The sequence below is a fragment of the Anolis sagrei genome, chromosome 1, assembly GCF_037176765.1.
Source record: "Anolis sagrei isolate rAnoSag1 chromosome 1, rAnoSag1.mat, whole genome shotgun sequence".
In the NCBI taxonomy this organism is placed as follows: domain Eukaryota; kingdom Metazoa; phylum Chordata; class Lepidosauria; order Squamata; family Dactyloidae; genus Anolis; species Anolis sagrei.
Genome location: NC_090021.1, coordinates 164,122,890 through 164,131,610, shown reverse-complemented (window position 1 = coordinate 164,131,610; position 8,721 = coordinate 164,122,890). Strand labels below are relative to the sequence as shown.

Genomic DNA, 8,721 nt, shown 5'->3' with positions numbered 1-8,721 from the left:
ACTGTGGCCTCTCTGGGCTTATAGGTCTGTGGAGGGGCATGACCTTTGAATATTCAGATATCTCAACACACTTCTAGATGTCATGCCAGAAATCTTCCCATTCCCAAACTGGGACACTGAATGTCAGCCAATCACCCCATGGTGAAATCTGTTAAACGTCACCGCAGCATCACCATGTCCCCATTTTATAGCTAGCCAGCCAGCCAGCCTTCAAGCTATTCATTGCTTGTCTGCTCACTGGTACGGCATGTTTTCTGACCCAGCGGGGCTCTTATGTTTGACGTCATGTCAGAGAGCAGACATGGGCTTGGACATGAGACAGAGTGTGTTTGATTCTATAAAGGTGAATCTGAAAGCTTTTATCTAGAAAATACAGGTCTGTTTGTGAAGATATTTCAGAGACAATCAAGTCTTTCAAAGAGTGCCAAGAAAGTCAGGTGTCCAGTATGACAGAAAAATCAGGCAGCTATGAATGGGAACTAGAAAAGTAGAAACCAGAGAGAGAGCTTGCATAAGCTTGGCTCCTACAGCCTGAGCCCTGCCCAGGCTCAAAGTAGAGATCTGCTAAAGTCCACTGATGATGACCAGTTCTAGTATATGAGGCCAATTCTCTGGGAGAGCTGAGCCAGACACAACTGCCTCCTGTTGAGCTGCTAGACCAGGGAATGGATAAGCTCTTACTCCTTTCTGAATCCCTGGAGACGATGAACAAGTGATAAGATATAAGGTAGAGCAAAACTATTTGGTGTAGGAGATGTGTAATTTTTATTAAAATAAAATGGTATATTGTATTCTGATCTATTAACGTGTCTCCTATACCAAATATGACATGCATCTTAAAAAAGAAGGAATGACCATATTTGCTCACCTTTTTTAGCTAAATTATATCACTAAAATTGAAGTGCACATTAGATTTGATGGCATGTTAGAATTGCACACGTAAACCCACCTCTGTGAAAAGGCCAGGAACTCCAGAGGCTGGATGGGGAGGCAGACAGGCCGTATATTCCATGATCCGATCTCAGATTTTCTGCTTTAGACTGGATTATATGTCTCCGCACCGCCAGATAATCTGGGATAAACAGAAAACCTGGGATCAGATCCTGGGAGAGAGGGCCTGTCTGGAAGGGCCCTAAGAGGCTGTTTCTGGTGATGGTGGCAGCCTCAGGGCTCCTTGGCACCCAGAGGAGGAACTCCTGGTTGGTGACCCAATCATTCCTGCACTTAGCTGCTTTCACCAGGAAGTCTTTCAGCTCTTTCTGATCAAAGGAGCATTAAATATCAGCCTTGCCACATCCCTCTAGACCAGGGCTTGGCCACTCATCTTGCTTTCATTGTGGTTCCCAAGTAGCCTAATTCACAAGGCCTTCAAAAACTCCCATTCAGGTTTGATGGCCTCATGAAAGAGGCCAGTTGGGAACTGAATGAGACCCTTGTGTTTGTCAGCCTCAGCCTGACGGAGGGGCATGCTTCCCAACTGGCCTCATTTATGCTTTTTTTTTGGGGGGGGGTCAAAAGACACATAGCAAGTTGAGTTCCTGATCTATAGTTGGCATCTACATGAGCTAAAATGACTAATATGACTATAAAGACATTGAGTAAACAAACACGGACAGCTAGCAGAAAGACACCACCGTGTCTGCATGACACATCCTTTCTTCACTTTAATAATGTGAGCTCCCATTGGGCTGTAACGATGTGGTAGAGGTTAGTGAAAAGCAGGTATCAATAGGAGGGCAAAGGCACGGATTACTCCTGGAGTCAGATCTCCACAGCTTTATGATTAACCAAGCTCTCCCCCAGCCTTGCTTTACATCTTTTTCTCTTTTTGTACTTCTAAGAAAGTAACAACATAGTAGATACTTCAAGGTTTCTGTACAGATTTATCAGGCATGGTGAACATGTTATGGAAACCTACTTGAAGTTGTAACAGAAACAGATAAAAAGCAAGTAAAATGGAATCATTTAGATCATATTGGTTTGTTTTGTCAATGTGCAACAGAGAGGTGTGGATCTCTTTCCACTCTCAACCCCTGTGGCAGCCCTTCTTAGCCTTGGGTGGTATAGGTCTTCTAAATACATAAATCAAGGTGATTTGGAAGTAATTCTTCTCACTGCTTCCACTGGGACATATTTCCACGCAAGGATGCCTGGGCTTACAGTCTGATATTCACATCTATTTTGCATAAATTGAAAGATTTCCACGACAGACGGCAGCAAATGCTTCAGGAGAGTAACAAAACCTCTAAGTGTCTTTTGAATATTCTGATATTGTCTGCTTTGTGTCTTGCATTGATGCGTGTCAGTGGCATTCCCCAAACTAGAAGTGACAATTAGCACGGAGCATTTCCAATGTTATAAAGTGATGTCCTGGATGACATAACATGAAAGGCATGACACAGGATATAAATGGCCTTGCGATAATCGAATATAGAACTGACAGATCCTCTTGTAACTGATATCCCAAAATGCTTTCTGGGTTGACAGTTTTGGCAGAATCATCTGCCAGCTTTTGCTGCTACTGCTGCATGGATGTATCTATGCCTTCAAGGCACCTGGCAACTTATGGTGATCCCTTGATTCATAGGGTTTTCTTAGTCAAGGAATACTCTGAGGTGGTTTGGCCTGTTCCTCCCACTGAATCATAGCATGAAATACCTGGTGTTCATGGTTGGTCTTTTGTCCCAATATTAACGAGGGCTAACTTTGCTTCACTTCCAAGTTCAGATGGATCTGGTTCCTTCATGGTATTTAGGCTTTGGTGCTCACATTTAGTTATATTTTGGAATGTACCTGTGTTGGGAATAAGGGTAAACAATTAATCTGGTTCCTTGAGTATACTAATCAGGAAAGAAATTAAGTTTAAAGATTTACCAATGAGACTGTAAAGAAAATTATTAAGATGTGCTAAATAGGCTTTTTTCAACTTTAATAAGGAAAAAAGTTCCATTTTGTAAAGTACTCACAAAAATCAAATTACTGTAATATTAATTTTATTCAGTATGCACTTGTAATGGGAATTTCAATTGCTTTAGCAAGAAAGTTAATTTGATTTTTAAAAGAAAGCCACTAAAAAGAACATGTATGGGTCATTCAGATGGATTATTTAGCGGCATGATAAATAATGCCAGGCATTTTTTCTTTTTTCTTTTTTAGCCAGTAGTGCCTGTTTCAAGGGGAGTGAGCAACATCATGGACAGTAAGTACAATGCACTAGCTGTTTTGGGATACACTGTTATTAAATACTAGCTGTACCCGCCACGCGTTGCTGTGGCCAACCTTTCCTCCCTTCTTCTTTCTCTCTTTCCTTCCCTCTTTTTCTTTTCCTTCTTCTTTCTTCCTTCTCTACCTGTTTCTTTCCTCCTTTCCTTTGCTCTTTGGTTCCATCTTTCCTTGTCTCTTTCCTTCCTCATTCCCTCCCTCTTTCTCTCTTTCGTTCCTTCTGTCCTTTCTTCCCTCTCTCTTTCTTTCCTTCTTTCACTTTTTTCCTTCTTCCTTCCTTCTCTACCTTTCTTTCTTTCCTTCATTCTCTTCCTCCTTCTCTACTTCCTTGCTTTCTGTGTATATGGTGTATATATGCATACACATGTGTATATATTTCTGTATATGTGTGTTTGTGTATATATGTAGTTTGCGCATGCGTTGTAATGTTTTGTTTTGTTTTTTGCTTTTATAGTCTCTTCTGCTGCGTTTTTCAATATTTTAATGAGTGGTGGTCACTCATTGGCCTGATAGGTGTATAGTGTCCAAATTTGGTGTGCAGTGTTTATGAGTTACGTTAATCCCACAAACGAACATTAGATTTTTATTTAGAGAGCGGGCCAGGGGACAGTTCCATCTTGTCTCCTGCATATGTCATCGTTGGGGACATATGCAACTGCTGCTCTGGGCCAGAATGAAGGGGGGGGGGGAAGACAGTTCCACCTTGTCTCCTGTGGCACGTGTTGCTGTGGCCTCGGGAAACAGGAATCACAGACATGAAGCAATCCGGGCTAGGGAAGACCACCCCACAAAGATTTCCTGTATGTATGTGTGCATGTGTATATCTGTGTATAGTTGTGTGTGCTTGTGTATATGTATATATGTGTGGTTTGTAGGGCTGGGCGGTTTCGTTTCGTTAATTCGTAATTCGTTAATAATTCGTTAATTTTTTCAATTACAAAACGATAACGAACCATTCTGGAGCAATTATTAAAAAAAACGAATTTTCAAAAACGTTTTGTAAATGCTTCGTATTTCGATATTGTATTCGTTTCGTTATTGTTCTGAGGTCGTTTTGTTATTATTTCCGCATGTCTGGGCCAGTTTTATGGTTTAATTAGTGAAAAAAAATTATAATATCACACCAACAGTCAACAACAGAGGGAGAGGGAAGCTTCAGAAGGTTTTGGAGGTTTTTTAGCGTATTTCGCGGTCGCGTCCGCCATTAACGAATCGATTCGTTATTGTTTCGGAAATCGATTCGTTAATTTTTTTACCATTTACAAAATTTCGTAAATATCGAACTTTTTAAAAGGAAAATTTTGTAATTATTTTAAATATCGAAACAAAAAAAAACCCCAAATACAAATCGATTTTAGAAACAATTTTTTCCGTTGTTACCCAGGCCTAGTGGTTTGCATGTGTATATATATGTATGTGTATATGTTTATGTATGTGCATATGTATATGTGTGTGCATGTGTATATATGTGTTATGTATGTGTATGTATATATGAGTGGATATGTGTTTGTGTAGATATGTGCATGTGTGTGTTGTTTGTATATGTGTGTAGGCCTGGGCTTACTTGGGCCCTCCAGACATTTTGGACTGCAGTTCCCACAATTCCTAACAGCCAGAACAGCATGGCTGTTAGGAATTATGGGAGTTGAAGTCCAAAATGCCTGGAGGTCCAAGTAGGCCCAGGCTTGTTATAATCTCAGTTGCCACCTTCTTTCTGTGAAACTAAACTTAATCAATTCCATGTGTTAATCCAGAGTTTCAGTGAGTTACAATAATAATAATAATAATAATAATAATAATAATACATGGGGACAAGTCCGAGAATCACAGATTTAAAACAACAGCATTAAAAACATTCAGATAAAAACACATCACAATCACAACAACAACAACATGACAACGATATCATGGCTGAAAAACAGAATCAGGATGGGTCTAGGCTCAGGTAGTGCAATGAATTCTTAAGTAGAGCTGAGGAAAGGTGCAAAATTCAAGTGTGCCCATCTAGACAGAATACAAGTCAAAAATTTGAAATATTGCCACCTTGCATTCTAGATGCAGGTGCAAATGATGATGATGATGACGACGATGATGATGATGTGCCAGCATAGTACTTGATGCTTTAAGAGAACAAGAAAATAGTCCCCCTATCTACAGGCTTACAGTCTAATTTAGACATGAAACAAAAGGCAAAGGTAGAGAATTGAGTTCAGTAGGTACTGCCGCCTTCTCTCCTTCTGAGGTCATGGCAGCAGAAACTGAAATGGATGGAGGACTTTTCATCTGCTTCTGGTACATAACATAATGGTTCTTGTCTTCCTCTGAGTCTAGAACAATGACAGTTGGGATATGGGAAAGATTTTCATCAGCTTCTTGGCCTAGGCATGATAGAGCTGTGTCTGCTTTCTTCTGTCCCTCTGAGACCTGGCCAGCCATATTAGCATCTTCTAACTGATTAAGGAAGGAGGACTGATTAATAGGCCTGGGTAACAAAGGAAAAATTTGTTTCTAAAATCGATTTGTATTTGGGGGGTTTTTTTTGTTTCGATATTTAAAATAATTACAAAATTTTCCTTTTAAAAAGTTCGATATTTTCGAAATTTCGTAAATGGTAAAAAATTAACGAATCGATTTCAGAAACAATAACGAATCGATTCGTTAATGGCGGACGCGACCGAGAAATACGCTAAAAAACCTCCAAAACCTTCTGAAGCTTCCCTCTCCCTCTGTTGTTGACTGTTGGTGTGATATTATAATTTTTTTTCACTAATTAAACCATAAAACTGGCCCAGACATGCGGAAATAATCACGAAACGACCTCAAAACAATAACGAAACGAATACAATATCGAAATACGAAGCATTTACAAAACGTTTTTGAAAATTCGTTTTTTTTAATAATTGCTCCAGAATGGTTCGTTATCGTTTTGTAATTGAAAAAATTAACGAATTATTAACGAATTATGAATTAACGAAACGAAACCACCCAGCCCTACTGATTAAGAGCTGTGTCTGCTTTCTTCTGTCCCTCTGAGGCCTGGCCAGCCATATTAGCTTCTTCTTACTGATTAAGGAAGGAGGACTGATTAAGTCAAGGGAACTCCAAATGCAGTGATATTGTTTTTCTTGATTTTCAGAACCTACAAAACCAAAGCCGGCCCCGGAGCCAGAAGTCAAGGAAGAAAGAATCATCCCACCAGTAAGTAAAACTATACACTAGAAGAAATAATTCCATACCAATATTGGTCAAAATGAACGCACATAAAGCATAAAGATACCTTACAGTTTTAGTTGAGCTTTGTTGCTGGGCTTTCAATTCCTTCATTTTCTTGTGGAGTAAAGAATATTGAATTTGCAATTCCGGTTTTACTAGAACCTACTGCCCATGTTTTAATTGAGTTATCCCATTTCTTTATTATTTTAGGTGGAATGCTATATGGGAGGCATTGCAATAAGTACAAAAATTTGGGCAGTATCATTATTTTATATGGCTTTACCCTTGTTGTTATATCCCAATTCCATTTTTTCCTATTCTTGATTTGTTTGCTTGTTTCCTTCCTTACTTTGTTATAATTATGGAACTCATTGCCTCCATATATATTGAGCAATGTCGGAGTTGCGACCTTTTGCAAAGGCGCTCAAGACTTGGCTGTTTGGTTGTGCATTTAAGTAACCGGATCAAATTTTGCCATAGTCACTGCTGAATTTTTTTATGTTGAATGTTTTATGTTGAATGTTTTTATATTGAATCTTTTATATTGTGTATAAACTGTTTTAAATTGTAAGTCGCTCGGAGCACCTTGGTGGAGAACGACTAATTAAGAAATAAAGTGATGATGATGATGATGATGATGATGATGATAATTTATCTGAATTATATTATTTAAAATTTTAGGTATATACACCCCTAAGTATTTTATGGAAACCTACTTCAAGTTGTAACAGAAACAGATAAAAACCAAGTAATTAGAATCATTTAGACCATATTTGGTGTGGATCTCTTTCCACTCTCAACCCCTGTGGCAGCAGAGATGCAGTCGGGAAACAGTATAAAAGAGGCATGCCCATCGGTTTCATTAACAAGGACGGCTAACTGTATTTTTCGCGAGAAAAAGATGGATCTCTTTCTTGTGGATAGAGCATCCTACCAGAACCCATGGAGAGTTTCTATTCTGATATGATGCTTTTGCATTTTTTCTGTCTTATTCCTCTGAGATTCAAAGATTCAAAGAAATTACATGAAAATTGTTTCGCACTAATTTGCAGCCGGATTACACAGAAATCTTATTGTAACTACTTAGCTGAAATCTCAGGGCTGAAATCTGCCTCATATCCTTCAGGGCTGCTGTTGAAAGTCTTCCTGAAATATTTCACTCATCATTAAGATGTGCTAAATAGGTTTTTTCCCCCCAACTTTAATAAGGAAAAAAAGTCCCATTTTGTAAAGTACTAACAAAAATCAAATTAATATTAATTTTATTCAGTATGCACTTGCAAAGGGAATTTCAACCGCTTTAGCAAGAAAGTTAATTTCATTTTTAAAGGAAAGTGACTAAAAAGAACATGTAGGGGTCATTTATTTATTCAGATGGATTATTTAGCGGCATGATAAATAATGTCATGCGTTTTTTTCCTTTTCAGAGAATACCTGTCTCAAAAAGAATCACCGTTCTTTATCGGAACTCCGATGACAGTAAGTACAATGCACTAGCTGTTTTGGGATACGCTGTGATTAATTATAAAGGAGGGGCAATTGCTCATTATTATGTGTAAGGGAAGGGTCTTGTTTCTTGCCCAGTTTGATGCTCTAATAATCAGGGCATCCTGTCAAAAGGTTTCCTACTGAAATTACAGCAAGTTCTTCCAGGGATAGGAAAAAATATTCTTGGGCTGTGCGGATTAACGTTGCAGTTTGGGAGGTCGCATTTAAAATGCTCCCTGCACAGACTTTGACTTATCATGCGATTGTGTCCTCCCTTCACCAACTTGTCTTCTACAAATAGATGTTTCTGCCAGTGGTAGTCTACTAGGACAGTGGAAACCTCTTACATGTTAACATAAATATAAAGAGGGTTCCTGATCCCATGGAATATCTACAACCAGTTGAATATTGTTGTTGTTGATAAAAATTCTCCATGGGAATCAATTTTAACATCTTTCTTCACAATAGTTTTACAAATTTTACAATAATTTTACAAATTATGTTGTTTGTCAGCAAGACTCAATTACAGTGATATTGTTTTTCTTGATTTTCAGAAGCGACAACATCACAGCAGGCTGGGGAAGCACAAAGAGCAATTCCATCAGTAAGTACAACTATACACTACAAGATATACTTCCATACCAATATTGATCAAAATGAAAGGAGGTGAAGCATAAAGATACCTTATAGTTTTAGTTGAGTTTTGTTGCTGGGCTTTTATGTTGACATAATAGCTGGACATAGCTATGTAAAAAGAGTGTATTGTGGTCTGAAACTGCTCAGAATACACTTGGTGCT

The 8,721-nt window shown here is 38.6% G+C and overlaps 1 long non-coding RNA gene across 1 annotated transcript; it reads left to right on the top strand.

Annotated features, from left to right (window-relative positions):
• The first annotated feature begins 3,156 nt into the window (after nt 1-3,156).
• Nucleotides 3,157-7,914, top strand: LOC137095927 (uncharacterized). Its single transcript, XR_010909072.1, has 3 exons — nt 3,157-3,199; nt 6,359-6,420; nt 7,863-7,914. It is a non-coding gene; the product is annotated as an uncharacterized lncRNA (long non-coding RNA).
• Nucleotides 7,915-8,721: the final 807 nt, after the last annotated feature.